The 18,407-nt window shown below is 38.5% G+C and overlaps 1 pseudogene; it reads left to right on the top strand.

Moving 5' to 3' along the window:
* Nucleotides 1-16,658: 16,658 nt before the first annotated feature.
* Nucleotides 16,659-17,298, top strand: LOC101423764 (GTP-binding nuclear protein Ran-like; annotated as a pseudogene).
* Nucleotides 17,299-18,407: the final 1,109 nt, after the last annotated feature.

Below are 18,407 nucleotides of genomic sequence, written 5' to 3' on the forward strand. Positions count from 1 at the left end.
TTATTTTATAAATATTGTATTCTAATGACTTTCAAAGGGACAGTTAAATGATAATTTTTAAAGATATCAAATTATTTAGATTTTTACATTTTAATAACAGTTCAAGGAAAATCTCCCATTAAATAGCCCGCGAGACTTCCAAATAAAGTCAATGGGCAAAATACCCCAGCATTAGAAATGCAATGAACCTTTCTTAGTTCTACTTCAAAAACTGATCTTGAGAGCAATAATTGGCAATTAGAAGTTTCCATGAGCAACTAGGAGCCAAAACATTGTGGTCTTGGCTCAGAGATACCCCAGTGGAATGCCCGTTCCAATCAATCATGTGCAGAGTCCACTTTGTTTTATATGACACTTGTATGGTTCATCAAGGGAAGTACTAATCAGCATGCAATTGCTTTTAATTCAACATGTAATGCTTAGAAAGGATAAGTCACTGGTAGCTATTTCAATTGATCTCCAGGATGGGAAAAGAGAAGCCAGAATAAGCACTACAAGCCTGTTGCCCCACCAGTGACCTTTATCATGAGCTAGAGTTACTTCCTGATGTAGATTTTGGAGACAGCTCAGGTTGTATGTGACTTTAATCCAAACCAGCTCCCTAACATGAAGTAAAAAGAAACTTTAGCTCTGAAAGAACTACAGAAGAGGTAAGATATGATATGTGCTAATGCAGAACAGTTTACTAGTACCTTCGGCAGGATTTTCGTTTTCTCCTCTTGTATAGTGTGGGTTCATCTTCTGAGAATATGGTAGAGGCAAAAGCTATATGCCATTGATATACAAATTCAAATATCTTCAATTCAAAACTGCAGTAAAATAGCTGAACCAGGAACAACCATTTTAAGAGACAAGAGAGTTCTATAATGAGAGACTAAATGCCAGCAGTTAGTTCTTTAAGATGTGGAACAAATGTGTCTTTAAAAACCTTTATGCCCAATAGAATAGGGGAAACAGCTGGTACAATGAGGTAATGAGCATAGAAAACCGTGGAAGAACTGGCTTAAGGTGTGTTATTAAACTTATTGATACCTCAGGTTTATCCCATGATACAGAAGCCAGCTAGCTTGTCTCAGCTGGTTTCCAAATAAATAGATTCTCTGATGATCCTGTCTTATAACTTGTATCTCATCTGCCTCAAGCTTTCCAGAAAACTAAGAAATTTAATACCAAGTTCTCAACCACAAAACTTCATACAGGGGTTGAGCATGGCGGTCACCCCTTTTGTATTTGATCAGTAAATATGGGCCCAAGATGACCCATTATAATAAATTTTTTTTAATTCCTCAAATATTAGATGGGAAGAGGGGGAAAAATCTATGGGTATTATCCATTTTAATTACCAAAAAATGCTAAGGTACTGGAGAAAAAAGAAAAACTATAAATATATCTCAATCCCATTTTTCAGGAAAGGAAAGCCTCATTGGAGTTGATTAATGAAGTGTCACAGTTAAAGAAGTAACAATTTTTCTTCAAATCATACATCAGAAAATATGGTGAATAAGATTTTTGGAAGCCTGAAAGAAGGCTTGGAAAACAAGAGGTGAGTGTTTTCAAAAGGTAAAATTGAGAAGGAATGAGAGGGTCTTTGGCAAGAAGTATTATCAAAGACAAATTAGTGTTTTGAGGATTTTGAGCAATCAATATGCTTTCTTAAAAACAACTGAGGATTGGAACTAGACAAATATTTTGATCACTTTTTTTATATGCTAATTGCTCTGGTAGCCATATCCACCCTCCCCCACACACACACTTCCATGAGCTGTGGATTTAATTCTCACAACTAATCCCTGTGATGTAAGGATTTAATTCTCATAACCACCCCATGACCTATGCATTTGTACCCCCCATTTTACATGAAGGAAGACATGTAAAATGTTCAGAGAACTGATATCTTGCTAAAAGCTACACAGCTATCATAGAGTTAGTTGAGAACAGCAGTAAAGGCGAATTTAAAAAGTGTGGATAAATAAAGGAAGATCGATATCAGGTTGAAACAGTAGAAACGAAAGACAAATTTGAACTAAATGAAGGCGCTCTGCCCCAACTCAAGTCACACTGAACTACTTTCCTTTTCAGGAAAGTGCAACACTCCCTCGCCTCTGAATGCTTGCTCGCTCGGGATTTCTCAGGCTGCTAGACAAACCAGCTTCCCCTCCCCACCTGGTCTCCTGCAAGTCTCTGCTTGATAGCTCACACTCCTCATTTCCTTAAAAGCCCAGAGCTAGGCTGGGTCATGTGGTTCTCCCCTGAGCTCCCCTAGTAATCTCTACCAATCTCAACCACCACACTCTCCACTCCATGTTATGAGTTCTCCTAATATGGCTGCTTCCCTCTCTTGAAGATGAGTTCCTTGAGAGCAAGGATCGTGTCTTTTTCACCCCTTTGACCTTGGAGCCTCATTCAGTGCCTGGGACATAGTAGGACTTCTATAAATACATACAAAAGCTGGGGTTGTAAAATTGGAGAAGAAACATACTCAGACCGTATTATCAAAATAAAAAACACAGATCAGGCTTGGAAAGAAGAGTAAGGATTTGTTCCTTCACTGTTTCTAGGAAGGTATTGCCCTTTGAAGGGGCCTGGGAGAGCAGAGGGACCCGTGAACAGTTCAGGTAGGTAATGTTGAGTGAAAGCTTGATGGCAGAGCAAGACGAACCAGGAGGCTTTGGAAATACTGCATGAATGGGCCTCGGTTCTTCACTCTTTTTTTTTTTTATATTTTATTTATTTATTTCTCCCCACTCCCTCATTGTTTGCACTTGCTGTGTCTGTTTGTCTTCCTTGTTTTATTTCGGAGGCACCAGGAACTGAACTTGGGACCTCTTCACTCATTCTAAAGACTTTACATTCCACTTGGAGTGAAATGCCAATGTTTTATCATCGCGACCTGACCTGACCCCTTATCTCTCCAGCTTCCTCTCCTATTTTTCTTCCTCTCACTCCCTGTGTTCTAAAGTAGTGGCCTTCTAGCAATTTCTGGGCCATCGCAAACTTATTCCTACCTCAGGTTGGCTTTACAAAAAAAATCAAAAAACAAAAACAACCGTTCTTACCTGTCTTCATCCAGGAAGGCTTCAACAGCAGTGGTACATAAAATGTCTCCTGCCTCGCCCCCACGCATGCTCAGTAATTGTCCTTTTCTCATGGTCTCTGAATGTATATTGTCTGTCTGATGATTTGCTTGTTGTTATTTCCCACACCAAAACTGCACTTAAAAGTTCTAAGAGGACAGGTACTTGATCTTTTCACTTTTGAATCCCCAATGCCTGGCACATGGTGGGTCCTTAATAAATATTTGTGAGTGAGTCAAAGAATTGATCAGCCACCTTGCCATTTTGCAATGTGATATTATCAGAAAGAATGGATTAGCATGACAATAATAGCTAATAATAGTTACGTATATTAGTTTACTGTTTTCTGGGCAACATTCAAAGGACTTTATTTGTATTAACACGGCTAATCTTCAAATGTTTTTTCATCAATTTTGCACATGAAAATCTGAGGAACTGAAGGTTTATCATATATAATCTAGTGTATAGTATCATATAGGAATAATATAGTGTTAAGATACATAAAATGACAGCATCAGTTTTCTAACTTATCTTCTGGCATCTGATGTAGTTCCTAAAATTCATTGCTTCTACTTACTTCAACCCTCCTGCCTTGGAGGACATTCTTCATTTCATTCAGAATTTAATGCATATCTTGCTACCTCTGTGTAGTTTATCTAAAGTGTCACCTGCACCATGAAATGTGCCAACCTCTTTGTTCCCATAGAGGCCACTACATAATTGTGCTCAAGCTCAAATCACATTACATTGAAAATGTGTGTTTACTTGACTATTTCTCTGATTAGAAAAAATCATTTGAGGGCAGTGATATTGTCTTTTCACAGGTATCATTAATGCCTACTGTTACCATGCAATGGGCTCACTGCCTGAGGCTCACAGATTCAATGCCATGACATCTGTATTTTGAAGAAAGAAAAAGTTTTATTGTAAGGTCAACCAGCAAGAAGACAGGAGGCAAGCACAAGTCTGTCTCCCTGATCTGAGAATTAAGGGAGTGTTATGGCATGGAAATAAAGGTAAGTAGGGACTGTGATGTGGATTGTTTATAGAACTGTTTGTGTGGGGGGGATGAAGGTTTCCTTTTTCTGTTTTGTTTTGTTTTTCTGGTAGAAATATGTCAGTGGGCCAGATCTTATCTTCTCTGTTGTGGGACCCATTGCATTTTACTCACTTCCAAGGACTTCTCATCCCATATTCTTTGGCTCAGGTTAAATGATTCGCAGTTAAACAAGTTCAGAAGAAAAGGTTAAAGAAACAGAGGATTCTTTTACAAACTGCTTTTGCCTGCCCATGGTTTCACTGTCAGAACACCCAATACAGAAAGTGTTGAATCAATTGCAACTTTCGTTCACAAACTGAGAAATTTTTTAAAATTTCTTATTCCTCCAAACTTAAGAATCCAAGTTATTATTTAAATACATGTTTAATATAATTAACCTTGAAATGACGACAGTTAGCTAAAAATTTAAATTTTGTTTTTGCTTTTCACTTTGGAATAAGCAGGTAAATTGAGTTATGTATTTCAGATTAGAATCATGTCAAAGATAGGTATCATCCGAATTATTGGCTTTAGAAATATACAGGAAACTGACTTTTCCTTAGCCATATTATTAAAATCATACCATTGGGTTTTAGTTTCCCTTTACATATAAGTAACAGCTCATTTGGCTACTCCCTGAGATCACTCCCATAATACATACTTAGTTCTTTCTAGATAAGAAAACCTCTAGCAGTTCACCTTTGGGATTTGGTTAAGCAGATAATCTAAAGCCCGGAATGTTTTTCTAAGGCTTATCTGAATAATCCAAACCCCTGAAGTCTACTATATTGGGCTAGAAATCTTAGAAGAAGAGATGTTCTCACAATATTTTTCCACACAATTTGCTTCTGACTTTAGCCAAAGATAATGTAAAAGAGATCTCTCGTACGTTAAGGTCCAAATTTAGATTTTTTAAAAAAGAGAGTTTGGGAGAAAAGAAATAAGAGTGCTCGAAACTCCAAAAAGTTCCATTCTGGCTTGCAGTTAAAACAACAATAAAACCACAACAAAAATGGTAAGTGCATTTATCTTAGTAAATTATGGTATGGTTCCCTTTCAGTTATGAACAGAGTCCATTCAATCTTTCCCTGCCTCAGGCAAATTCACCTCAAAAAATGACCAGGAGATGATGAAAAGATAAGAGTTCTAAGGAGAGCCTGTAATAAGAAACACAATTAACAGGAAATAGGCGGTGGTCACATAAGCATTAAAATGTGCCTAAGTGTGAACTTGGGAAAAAAGTAAAACAAAGCTATTACTGAGCCCAAGAAGCAGAGTTCTTTGGCCCCACAGCAGAAAGCTTTGCCTGTATATATGGAATATGCTGGTGTTTTACTCTCAGGCAAATTTAATTGAACCCATGTTCTAGGAGAAACTGAGAAACTGTAAGGTAACACCTGGACTTGAATTGAGACATGAGTTTGCACACCTGAAGATAATTTAACATTTCCAAAAGCATTGACATGTTTTTATTAATACGGGAGTTATTTTACTTTTCATATTCTGCAAAGCAGAAGCATAATTTAATTAGGTTAACTACATTTGATGTAATTAAATACTTGTTTGAAGTGGAGCAGAATTCCAGGAAGCTTGTGAGACCCAAATCTAGCTTCATTATTTAGGTATGTAGTTTCAGGCAAACTGGAGCATAAATAAAACCACAATGCAGAGAACCTGTATTGGAAAAGAGAAAACATAACCAAGCTAGGGCTAATCTTGTCAAAGGGTCATTTTGTGAGATGGCAGTATTAGCCAACTGATGCCACAGTATAAAATCCTTATGGAGAAAAATATTTACCACGTGCTTTTATTTTCTTAGACTAAATTAGCACCTGCAATGATCATCCTCCTCATTCACTGGGATATTTCTGTCTTTGGGGCAGTTCCCTAAATTTAAAGTCTACCCTCAACGAACAGATTTCTATCACCACAGAAAACATTCCAGAGTTTAGAGGTGGTTTTAAAAACAGAGCTGGAAATTACCAGAAGAGAACAAAAGTCATCATGTTCTAAGGTGGGAAATGTGGCTGGAGGTGGTGTTTTCGTTTTAATTTGACTTAATCCCCCATATTCCCATCATAATTGGAAGGTTGTGCTTACCCCCTGATTTCCAAATAAATCATTTCCTTTTCATAGTTCCTAAAAATATTTCAAACAAAACCAAATACAGTTACAAAATATGCATCTACATGAACAACTGGCCCATTTGTGAAATGTGGTGCTTATTACAGATAGTGAAATTGATGGGAATTTGAAACCCATTTAGAAATGCTAGGAATTACCTCAGGAGGGTAGCAACCTTATTTGGACTGAAGCTGTTCGAAAAATATGAGAAGACAGACTCAAAGGCTAAGCGGCTATTCGTTCATCTTAATGCACTCCAGTCACAGCACAGTTGGGTGGAGATGGCTCATTCCTTTTCACAGAGGGGGGAAAAGGGAATGAGAACAGTGCAGAAACAATCTACTAACTGCCTGCAGCAGAAAAAGTTAAACAACAACAGAAAAAAAAAAAAAAGTATTTCTTTTTCCCATTCAGATTGCACTCGTAGTTCCATATGCCACAGAAAGGTTGGTTGACGACTTCTTTTTTATGCTCTTTTGAGTCCTGGAAGAGTAGAAAACAAGGATGAAAGAGAGAGCTAGTACATTTGGAGATGGTAAGGAAATTTGGAGGGATAGTACTGCATGGGGCTTCTTTCAAAATGGCCAGATCCCTTATTTAAACAATAACAAAGAGGATTTGGGGGTTGCCTGGGAGGGGGGTATAGGCTGCCATCTTGCCAACCCCATGGAGACCAGATGTGTTTCTGTGGTCAATTTAATCTGGGTCACACATATGACCAGGTCAAGCCAGATTCTGTCAGCAGTCTGTCCAAGCCACACTGGGATGTGAGGCATCCGCTACTTCCTGATTCTAATAACAGTTTGGGGATTCCCAGATAAAGAAATGTGTCATTACAATCTTGTGGTGTAGACAGAGGTTTAGGATAACATGAGTAACACGTAGCAATCTGTGGACTTTCCTTCTGAAGCAGGGAGGCCTTCCTGATGGCTGTGGCTGCAGTGGTCACAACCGACAGCAATTGCTCCCTTTTGGATTCACTGGGGTCACTCATAAGCAAAATCAGGCAAGGGCCCTGAATCAAAAGGATGGCAAAAAGAAAGGAAATAGGATGAAGAGAAGATGTTAAACATATAGTTATCCAAATAATTACTTTCATCACAGTGTGATGTCCAGGATGGTGGGAAAGCATTACTCATATTTTCTCTATTCAACACTTAGCATTCAACTCTTGATTGCTTTTCATGGGTAATATATTTCCCTGGTTCTGGTAGGCCTCCTTAACCTTTCTGGATCATCTATAAACTCAAAGTGGGCAGGGCTTAATCCCAGAGAACACTTACTTAGCAGGGATTCTTGTATATCATAGTCATTCAAAAATACATGCTGGCTTATATTTTTTTTCCCAAAAGAAAATGGCTATATTTGAATGCATAACTTCTATACTACTGAAAATAAAACAGCAGAATGAATTAAATGAGAAGAAAACATGGTACTTCATGCGCAATGCATGAAAATCAGAAGACTGACCCGGTTAATCATAAATGTGCATTTAGAAACCAGTAACAAAGTAACTAATATTTCAAGAGAAATGAAAACATTCCAAGAAAAATGAAAACAAGAGGAAAGTGGAATATAAGTGGTGTGAGGATGATCAAGTTCAAAGTTCTTTGTTATATTACATTGTAAAAGATTAAAAATATTGATATTTGTATAGTTGTAGGAAACAGGGAACTTGGGAAAGAAGACTGATGAGGACTACCTTAATTAAGTGAATCATGTTAAAGAAGACACTTATGTAGCAAAGGAGCAGGGAGATGGTTTATAGCAAAGCTTACTGAGGCTGCTGTCTGGGTTGAAGGAGAAGGGAAACACCTTTAGAGGTCTAAGTCTCAATAGCCTCTCAGCTACTATCTAAAACCCCTGGCCCAGCAGAATGGAGACTGAAACGTTAAAACTCTCCACCTTTTGTACCTTTAATGGGTTTAGTTGATGGACCACCCTTGAGCAGAACTCATTCAGAAGACCTCAGAGAGACAAAGGTCGTAATGGAACCAGCTAAGGAGTATCTGAGGTAAATTTTCTTGCGTAATAAAGTAAGGAGAATTCAGCTGGAGTGAAGGAACACTGAGGAGAGAAAGAAAGGCCATTTAGAAGCCCCAATTCTTTGTGTGAAATGCAGGACATGAGTGATGCTTTGAATGAAACTCAAGGAAAACAGGATGTACTTAAAATGTAGGTAGTTTTCAGGAGATGGAAACACCCAGACGGGGAGATGATCTTCTACAATCATTACTTCCGTGGAAGCAGGAAGTGAGTCAGAGCTGAATCCATTATTTCCACTGGACCTTCCCACCTTTGCCTGCTTTGGCCCCTTCTTCCTCTCTTAACCAAAATGGACCTCTCTAGAGTACGATTCATTCAGGACCCTACATTCTGCTGGTTCATCTGATAAACTGCCAAGGTAGCCAGGATTAATATGATTTCCAAATAACCTATTTCCCTTTTAATAAGAGCATGGAAGATCTTATCTTAGAGGAAAGACTTTAATGTGACAGGACAATGGAAGTGCAGTATTTGATTAAGGTCTCTTTACACCTTCTCAAATCATATCACACAGGCCAACACCTGCTCCAACTACAAAATGCTAGCTCTGACCACCTAATTCACTAAAACACTGCACTGACTTCTCCGGGTTCATGCCAAGCACATTGGCAAAGCCCCAACTAGTAACTTAACTCCCGAGTCACCTTTCAGTTACTAGAGATAATGCCTCTCTTCTCCTACAGCATAAAGAAGATTCAGTTCAGGAATCTTTGAATATTCAAACCTCATGCAAATCAGGCAAATTTATTTTGCACTTTGCTCTTTCCTCAGAAATCATGACAACCACCACAAGAATTTTCCATAATTCTGGCTACAAATCTCTCCAGAAGTAGAGGATCTAGTAAGTTGGCTTTCTGAATGTAATATTAGAAAGATCGAGTCTTTTGAAAACCACAAAGAGAATAAAGTTACAGAGTTTGATATTCTTGGGGCAGAACTCCAGGCTCCCCATCAGGTTGAGCCCTGTAGGAACAGTTCTCCTTTTCCAACTTGGCTCATACCTAAAGAACCTTTGCTGATCACAAAGTGTTTATCGTTGTTCTCCCCCACGGTTATTCATGATTGAAACTGCTATAGAAGGCAGGTGTGGGAAATAAAATATTATTGAAATATAAGGTAATGATCTCCATTAGATTTCAGGCTAAATTTTCTATGCAGGACTTAAATCATTTACACTTCATATAATCTCAGAGCCTGTCTTTTTTCTTAAAAGAAAACACCTGGTGCATTATTTGGTGGATTCATGTGGAAGGAATCAGGAAATTTTCTTTGACTGGCAGTAGGGATCAACCATTAAATAACTTAACTATGGAAAGTAAGTATTCTTTGTAAATCCTGAATGACCACTGCTCTTTTCTCCCTCCCTTCCTCTGATAGTCTCATTTTTTTACTGCCCAGATGGGAATGCAGAATATATTCCAGGACTAGCTTAACTTGCTTGGATAACAAATAGAATGTGTGAGGTCTCCATGATATGGCATTGTGACTTATTAAATAAAACTCAAACAAATAGTAAAGAGTTCCTCCAAGAGTTGTGAAAAATAAAGGTGGATAAATAAAGGCATGCCCACCTGAGTGAGACAGAAAAAAACCCTGAACACCAAGAAGAAAAACTGAGATGAAGAAAAGATCTCATTATAATAAAAAATGATTCATTTTTCTATTCTTCTTTTAAATTTTAGAACATTTTTATCTCTTTTTTTAAAATATATACACACTATGTTACATGAAGAAATATAAGAGATTCCCTTACACTCCACTCCTCACATCCCCCACTCCTCCCCCATCAACAATTTCTTTCACTAGTGCGGTACGTTCATTGCATTTGATGAATACATTTTGGATTCCTGCTACACAGCATGGATTATAGTTTACACTGTAGTTTACACTCTCTCCCAGTCCATTCAGTGGGTTGTGGCAGGATATATAACGTCCTTCAGTATCTGTCCGCAATATCATTCAGGAAAACTCTAAGTCCCAAAAATGCCCCCATATTACACCTCTTTTTCCCTTTCCCTGCTTTCAGCAACTCCCATGGCCACTGTCTCCACATCAATGGTATGATTTCTTCCATTGCTAGAGTCACAATAATTCTATAGTAGAATACCAGTAAGTCCACTCTAATCCATACTTTATCCCTCCATCCTGAGGACCCTGGGATTAGCGATGCCCACTCCACCTCTAAATTAAGAGGGGACTTAGATCTCACATGGCTGATGGGTGGGATTCTCCTGCTTGCAGTTGTAGACTCTCTCAATTCCTTGGTGTGGTGGTTGACCACACATACCTCCATGTTAGCTGACCTGGATAAGTCCCCGAACTGGAGGGTAGGTGTTGCCACTCTGCTGAGTCTCAGGGCCCAGCTGGCACATTGGCAGTCCAGATATTCAAGTCTCCTGGGCATACACCAACCCCAGCACCAACCACAGGTTCAGTAAAAGTGACAGAAGAGGCATGGGTAGAGGAGCCACATCTGAGTCAAACTCCATCATACTCAGGAGCACAAATTCCAAAGTAGGGCTCACTGGCAAGGCACTAAACTCCAGAGCCATCTGTCATGACCATAGGACCCAAGTGTCTCCATAGCCCTCAGGAGCACCCCTACCTTGGGTTATATCTACTTTGGCTGTCTCTGAGATCCAGCTGAGACATGCATGACCTCTGATGACCTCCTGCCTCATTTTGAAATCTCTTAGCCACATAAACTCATTTGTCACCAGGCAGAGCTTGGTAGTAATCCCTCAGTGCCAGGGAGGCTCATCCCTAGGAGTCATGTCCCACACTGAGGGGGAAGGTAATGCATTTACATGCTGAGTATGGCTTAGAGATTGGTCACATTTGAGCAACATGGAGGTTCTCAGGAGGTAATTCTTAGGCACCCTGCTGCTCTAGGCCAAGTTGAAATTTCAAGCACACAGGCTCATAAGCATAATCATCAGTATGAAGGGCCCATCATTGAACCATCCTTCTTCACTGGTCTTTGCCCTTGCACTTGGGGGATTGTTGCTCTTCCATTGGGGAATGCAGCAGAGCTCCCCAGGATGGGAATTCAGCACTCCCTCAGTTGTGTGAAACTCTACCCACTATGTCAATACCCAACGAACATCCAAACATATCTATATACCCTATCTAGATAGGGTATATCTATATACCCTATATGCATGCCCTGGCATACTCCCTCCCACCTATGCATCCCCCATCAATGACACCCCACACCAATGCCCCTCCCCTGCCTAAGTTGAACCCCTCTGTGATCCAAAACTTCTTCAAAAATGAAGCCTAATAGATTGCCAAATTCAATTAATAGGAAAATGAAATAGTAATGAGAGGTTTAAACATTAGAAATAAAATATATAATAATATAGAAAAATTAAAATAAAGTAAAAAATAAATTGGGGTATTTAAAAAATGAAAAATATCATAAAATTTTTTTGATGTTTTGCCTTTCATCACTGTAATAGGCGTTGTCCTTTATGTACAGTGGCAAGGCAATCTCTTCCATTTCTTCCTCAGTGTCTTATATCATTTTTTTAATTATGTCTTCAAAAAAGTTTTAGGTCACAGTAAAGTCATGTATAGAATATAGGAGACTCCCATATACCCACCATCCCTCCCCTCTTCCCCCTTCCCCAGCAATGATCTTTTTACATGTGGATGATACATTTGCCTCAACTGATGAACAAATATTGAAACATAGCTACTAACCATGGTTATATTATGGTTTACATTTTAGACTATACATTTTTATGAATTTTTGGTGAAATTTAACATGGCCTGAATCCATCATTGCATGATCATCCAGAACACTTCCATTGCCCCCCCCCCCAGTTACCCCCTCTTCCATCTATTCTATTCCTCTCTCCCCCTCATGTCAGGACCCACAGTGACACCCAAGCTTCTCTGCTTGAAGGACAAGATTCACAGATACTTGTGACAATGCTGAGGGCTTGACACATTAGTCTATCCTCTCCCATTGGGAGACACCCATGCTCTGGATAGACACCCTTCCCACTGTTTGAGAACATCCTGCCTCCCCAGGAAGAGGGTACACCTTCCCTCTCATTGTATGGATCTCCACACACTGATATAACACACTATGACAAGATGAGCACTCACACACTCCCTAGAAGCCTGCCCCAGGTGCACCCTGTGCCAGATGTCCCTATTAATGTGGGGCACCACCTAGAAAACAAATAAATGTCAATTATAATAGGAAAATCCTACGTGTTAAGAGATGAGATATGAGAAATCCTGGGTGCATTTGTGAATGGCAACTACAATCTGTTTGATATTTCATCCACCAGCACCACAAATAGTACCTGATATGTAGCTGGTACTTAATATTTGTTAAATAGCAAAATAAATGAGTATTTGTTGAAATTTGAAATTATCATATAAAGGATCACTACTAAAATAAAGAAGGAAAGAAGGAAGAGAGGGAGGGAGGGGGAAATAAAAAGAAAATTGGAACTCCCTGATGTAGTTTAACACTCTGAGGGATGCAACGCCTTACCCAAGTTGTTCAAGTTATTGGATAAACTTAGACCCCTGTCTCCTGATTCTCAGTTCTTACAGCATGACATGCTGTCCTTCAACTTCTTTTCATTGGTTTAGAGCTCATGTTATTACGACACTATCTCTTACTCTGTGAAGGAAGCTCCAGATTTGAGTCTGAACCTTGACTCAAGCACTTTGTAAGTGAGCTGTGAAATAAATAGGCAAAGGAAATATCTAAATACAGTTTTATAAGTATATGGCTGGTTGAGGGCCATATTCCATAAATCTTTCAGTGTGAGTAAAACAAGAAGTTTTGAAGATTCAACCCCAAGGTTTTGACTGTTGTTCTCTTGGTTCAACTTGCTTTATCTCTTGGTTCTCTTGGTTGAGGAAGCAGAGGGCTATATTTCCAGGATCTGTTGGTGATATTTCAGTCTGACTTAAGCAGAAAATAGGAGAAATATCTTGAGGAATATTGTCCCTGAGAGATTTCTAGCCCAGGTTGCATACGCCAGAGATGGAAATGTACTGGATAGTAAGCATGATTTTAAAAAATGGTAAAATACAGGCTTTTACTCAAATAAAATCTTTTCAAAATAATTTGAAATAATTACTAATATTCAGTTAAAAACTGTTTGCTGTAAACACCATGTATTTTAGCCTTCTATTCTGTTTTTCCTTAAATACATCTTTAACTTGGTTAGGAATTAATCCTTAATGAATGATCTTAAAGTTATTACTATTATACCAATGTAATATTGTTCATTAATTTACTTAAATTCTAATAGTATACTTGTAATTCATATTGAAGAGGCTTTTCCTATGTTACACCTTAAGCTATCACAATGCTAATGTATTTATTAGCAAACAATTGACTCTAATGAGTCTTGGGGAATCTGTTAAGTATTAAAAAAAACATCATTATGCATTTCTTGTAGTAATGATGCATGCTTATTTTAGACATCAGGTACTTAAAATGCATCATTATTTCCTTACAAATTTTACTTTTTAAAAAAAGTCTATTCATGCAAAACATACCAAAGTTTTAAATGGCACTTCCCAGATTTCTAAATATTCTACAATAAAATAAATTAGATTACTCTGCAGTTTAAATTACATACAAAAAACCATGTGATATAAAAACAATTGTAAATATAAATGGGAGCCTAAAGGAAGTAAGCCTTCGGTGTTTTAAGGCATGGGAGAACAAGTTATTATCCAGGTATACACCTCACTAATGTTCTCACCAAATTACTCTTGTTCATGGATTGTGTATCTTGGCTAGCCAAGTTTTAAGAAAAGGAAACTCCATTTTACCTCTGGATCCAATTTTCCAGTATAATGCGTTAGTACAAAGTATACCAATGTTGACCTTACCCAGTGCCAAGAAGTTAAAATCATGCTATTAAGGTTACTGCAGAAACATTTCAAATTGCTTACCAGTGGATTCACTTAGTTCTCTTTTTCACTCAGCAGGAATGAGCACTGGCTTTTGCAAGCTGTTCTCTGAGTTTTTATTAAATATCAACAAAAGTGCAACAGTATGAGAACTTGAAGCATAATCGCTGCTGTTAACTAGAATAACAACAACAAAGGAGCTAGATAATTGTTCCTGTGCCAAGTCTTCAAATCTTCTTGATGCAGAGCAGGTGGCATGAAATCAGGACATTACCTCACTGAAATGTAATATGTTTTACCTCTTCAACAACCTCCCGCCCCCCCCCACGTACACACGCACACACATGCACACAAACACACTTTGCTTGATTTTCACAGGATTATGTGAAGGAATTCTAAATCTATTTGCAATGAAATGTTTCTAATGCTGATTAACTAGGCATTCATCCAGTGGACCTCTTGCTAGGTGTTGGGTCTATAACACTGAGCAAGGTGGAGTACAGTCTTCAGACAACTTAGATTGATGAGTAGATGAAAAGAGGCTTGGGAGAGGAGGGTGTAGACTTAATAGTAAATGAGTAGTTCCAATAAGAGAAACAAATGAGTCAGTTCTGGTTGTAAGGGATGGGTGAATGGGGGCAGGGAGCTGAGCATTCCAAGGGAAAATAACACTGTAAGAGGAGGTCTAAGCTAAAGAGACAGAGCATGGAATTGAAAGTAGTTTGATATGACTATTTAACTTTAGGTAAATTGGTGTGTGTGTGTGTGTGTGTGTGTGTGTGTGTGTGTTGTGCTGATGAGAGAAGACGGGAAAGCAAGGCGAAGGGTGATGAAATACTGAAATTGAAATCAGGGAGCCACATCACTGACAACCTTGAACGTTCTCTAAAGAGAATATGTACTTTTGCTTCAGGGCAAAGAGCTCATTGAAAGGATTTAAGTAAGAAAGAACCATGGCCATATCTGCATTTAAAAAGATACTTTTAGAGACAGCATAAAAAATGATTTGTCTTGCCTAAGAGGCCAGTTAGGAACATTTGGGAGAGAGATATTGGTTCAATTAAATCAAGACAGAGATAGAGGGATATACTAAAATAGGTTAACTTAAGATAGGATACATACAATTGACAGAATTTCATATTATCTGGACATAGGGATGAAAAAGAAGCAAGATTCAAGAATAACACCTCATTGTATTTCCTAGGCTACCATGTAAAATGGTGGTGCCATTTATTTGGCAGGAAGTTAATCAAGGATCAAAAAAGTGACAGAGTAAGATTTACTAGAAAGACAATACCTTTGGAGAATATGGATAGAATTTAGAGAAATTACCAAGTCTTTATATTATTGTGAGGTCAGAATACATTATAGTTAATTATTGGGAAGCATATTTGGCTCAAGGGATAGAACATCTACCTATCACATGGGAGGTCCGGGGTTCAAACCCAGGGCCTCCTGACCCATGTGGTGAGCTTGCTCATGTGCAGTACTGATGCACTCAAGGAGTGCCATGCCACACAGGGGTGTCCCCCACGTAGGGTAGCCCCACGTGTAAGGAGTGTGCCCCATAAGGAGAGCCACCCAGCATGAAAAAAGTGCAGCCTGCCTAGGAGAGGCACCACACACATGGAAAGCTGACACAGCAAGATGATGCAACAAAAAGAAACACAGATTCCCGGTGCTGCTGACAAGAATACAAGCTGATACAGAAGAACACACAGCAAATGGACACAGAGAGCAGACAACGGGGGTGGGGGGGAGGGGGAAGGAGAGAGAAATAAATAAAAGATAAATCTTAAAAAAAAAGTTAATTATCATAATCCAGAGGTAGTATTGGCAGACCTGCCATAGCACTCAATAAGATCAGCTGTTTCTCAAGTTCCTTGCTTATCTCTCCTTCCATCTCCAAAGTCACTGATTTACTGCTGGAAATAGTCATCACTTCTGACTTCCAGGCAGGAAAAAGTGGGACAAGTGGTAAATGTCACACTTTACATAACTGAGACATCTTCTTTTGATTTTTTTTTCAAGTTTAAAGAAGACCCATCTAACTATTTCTGCTTCATCTTACTGGACACTCCATCAGCAGGAGAGCCTGCTTAATGGCATTTTTTAACTGGCCACATTGTTCAGAGTTCTGCTACTGAGAGGAAGGGGAAAATGTATATTGTTTAAGTTAACAGTCTTACTGGAGAGTTAATCTATTCACAGAAAATATTGTGAAAAGCTGCATAACATAACAAATTAGAATTTATTCAATTGTGTACGGTAACTATGTTATTAGAGGTCAGTGGGGGAAATTAATGCAGGTTGGAGCAATGAACATCTTGGTCGTATGCCAACTCTGAATCTTTTACCACTTCATTTTGTAACACTCTTCCTGATCTTCCTTTGTGGAATTAACTTTCCTCTGTTGTCCATCAAGATTTAAGTGAGTGAGTCAGATGGGTGACAGAGATGCTTCTGGAAGAACCATCACGATGGCTGCCCAAGGAGAATGCCAAGTTCAGTTTAAACTTGTCTTGGTTGGTGATGGTGGTACTGGAAAACTACTTTCATAAAATGACATTTGGCTGTGAATTAGAGAGGAAGTATGTAGCCACTGGTGTGGAGGTCCATCCCTTTATGTTGCATACCAGCAGAGGACCACACTTATTAAATTCAACATATGGGATACAGCCAGTCTGGAGAAATTTGGAGATATGGTTATTATATCCAAGCCCAATTTGCCATTGTAATGTTTGATGTAACATCAAGAATTACTTACAAGAATGTGCCTAATTGGCATAGAGATCTGGTACAAGTGTGTGGAAATATTCCCATTATGTCGTATGGCAACAAAAAAGTGGATATTAAGGACAGGAAAGTTAGGGCAAAATCTATTGTCTTCCACTGAAAAAAAGTCTTCAGTACTATGACACTTCTGCCAAAAGCAACTTTGAAAAGCCCTTCCTTTAGCTTGCTAGAAAACTGATTGGAAACCCTAACTTGAAGTTTGTTGCCATGCCTGTTCTTGCCCCATCAGAGTTTGTCATGGACCCAGCTTTGACAGCACAGGATGAAAATGACCTGGAAGTTGCTCAGACAATTGCTCTGCGGGATGAGGTTGCTGACCTGTAAGAAGCTGAACCTGAAGTCCAGTGTCAGAAGGCTAGTTTTACAGGCAACTGTCCCGTGATGTCAGTGGTCTGGCATGTTTGTTAAGCGTGCTTAATCTTTGGGATTGAGCTTAATCTTTGGGATGCTGAAGGAGAGCAATGGGCTTTGGAGTGAACATGGTAGTTTAAAAAAATATATCTTCATTTTTCGGACCTGCATATTTAGCTGTTCGGGAAAGCACTTGTTTCCTTTTTGAGCTTCAAATATATTAGTAAGACTGCTACAAATCACATCACAAAATTCAGTGGTGAAATCTTGTCATTCCCATTCCTTTATATTTAGAATCAGAATAAGGTTGCACTTCAAATATATAAGCTAGTAAACACCCTTGTTTATAAGAATTACAAAACCACTATTTGGGAAATTTTGTGCCACATTACTGTTTAAATAGCCTTTACTCAATTCAAAATCTGTTAGGTTAATCATTCCCAGTGCCTGCTTTTTATTTTTGTACATTTGAATCATACCAAACAAATCAGCTGGATATGACTGGTCAACAGTGTTCCATTTGGTAAGGAGTTTGTTAGTGCCAGAGAGCTAAATTAATGTACACCTGACTCATTTTGGCTAAGTGACATCTAACCCGTGGAAAAGTGTGTTGAAGATTTATACAAGAACTATCAAAATGAAAATGATATATGGTTTTAATATGTTAAAAAGAAAGATTCAAGTGATAACCTGCTTAAGAGGCTTATTCCATTCCCTCTGTGATTGTTTTGGGGTTTAACACAAAATCTAGTACACTCAATGAAAGATGATTTCTAGAATTTTAGTTGAACTATCAGGGAAAAAATGTGTTGTTTATGCTAAAGTTGCTAAACCCATAGGTTATAAGCCCAAGGCTACCAGAGTTAATGGGTGGGAGTATAAGCACCTTGGATAGAACATCTGATTGAAAATTACTTATTTAGGAAAGGCTCCATGTATTAACTGAGTCTTAAGCTGAGATATAGGTCTGGAAAAGATGGCAAAATGAAAATGATTGATAACCAGCAGGGGAGAGTAATATTCATCAAAGATCAAAAATTCTTTGTAAAATTCTTCCACTTTGATGCCACTGAAGTTGCTTA

This window comes from Dasypus novemcinctus, chromosome 1 (assembly GCF_030445035.2).
Source record: "Dasypus novemcinctus isolate mDasNov1 chromosome 1, mDasNov1.1.hap2, whole genome shotgun sequence".
NCBI lineage: Eukaryota > Metazoa > Chordata > Mammalia > Cingulata > Dasypodidae > Dasypus > Dasypus novemcinctus.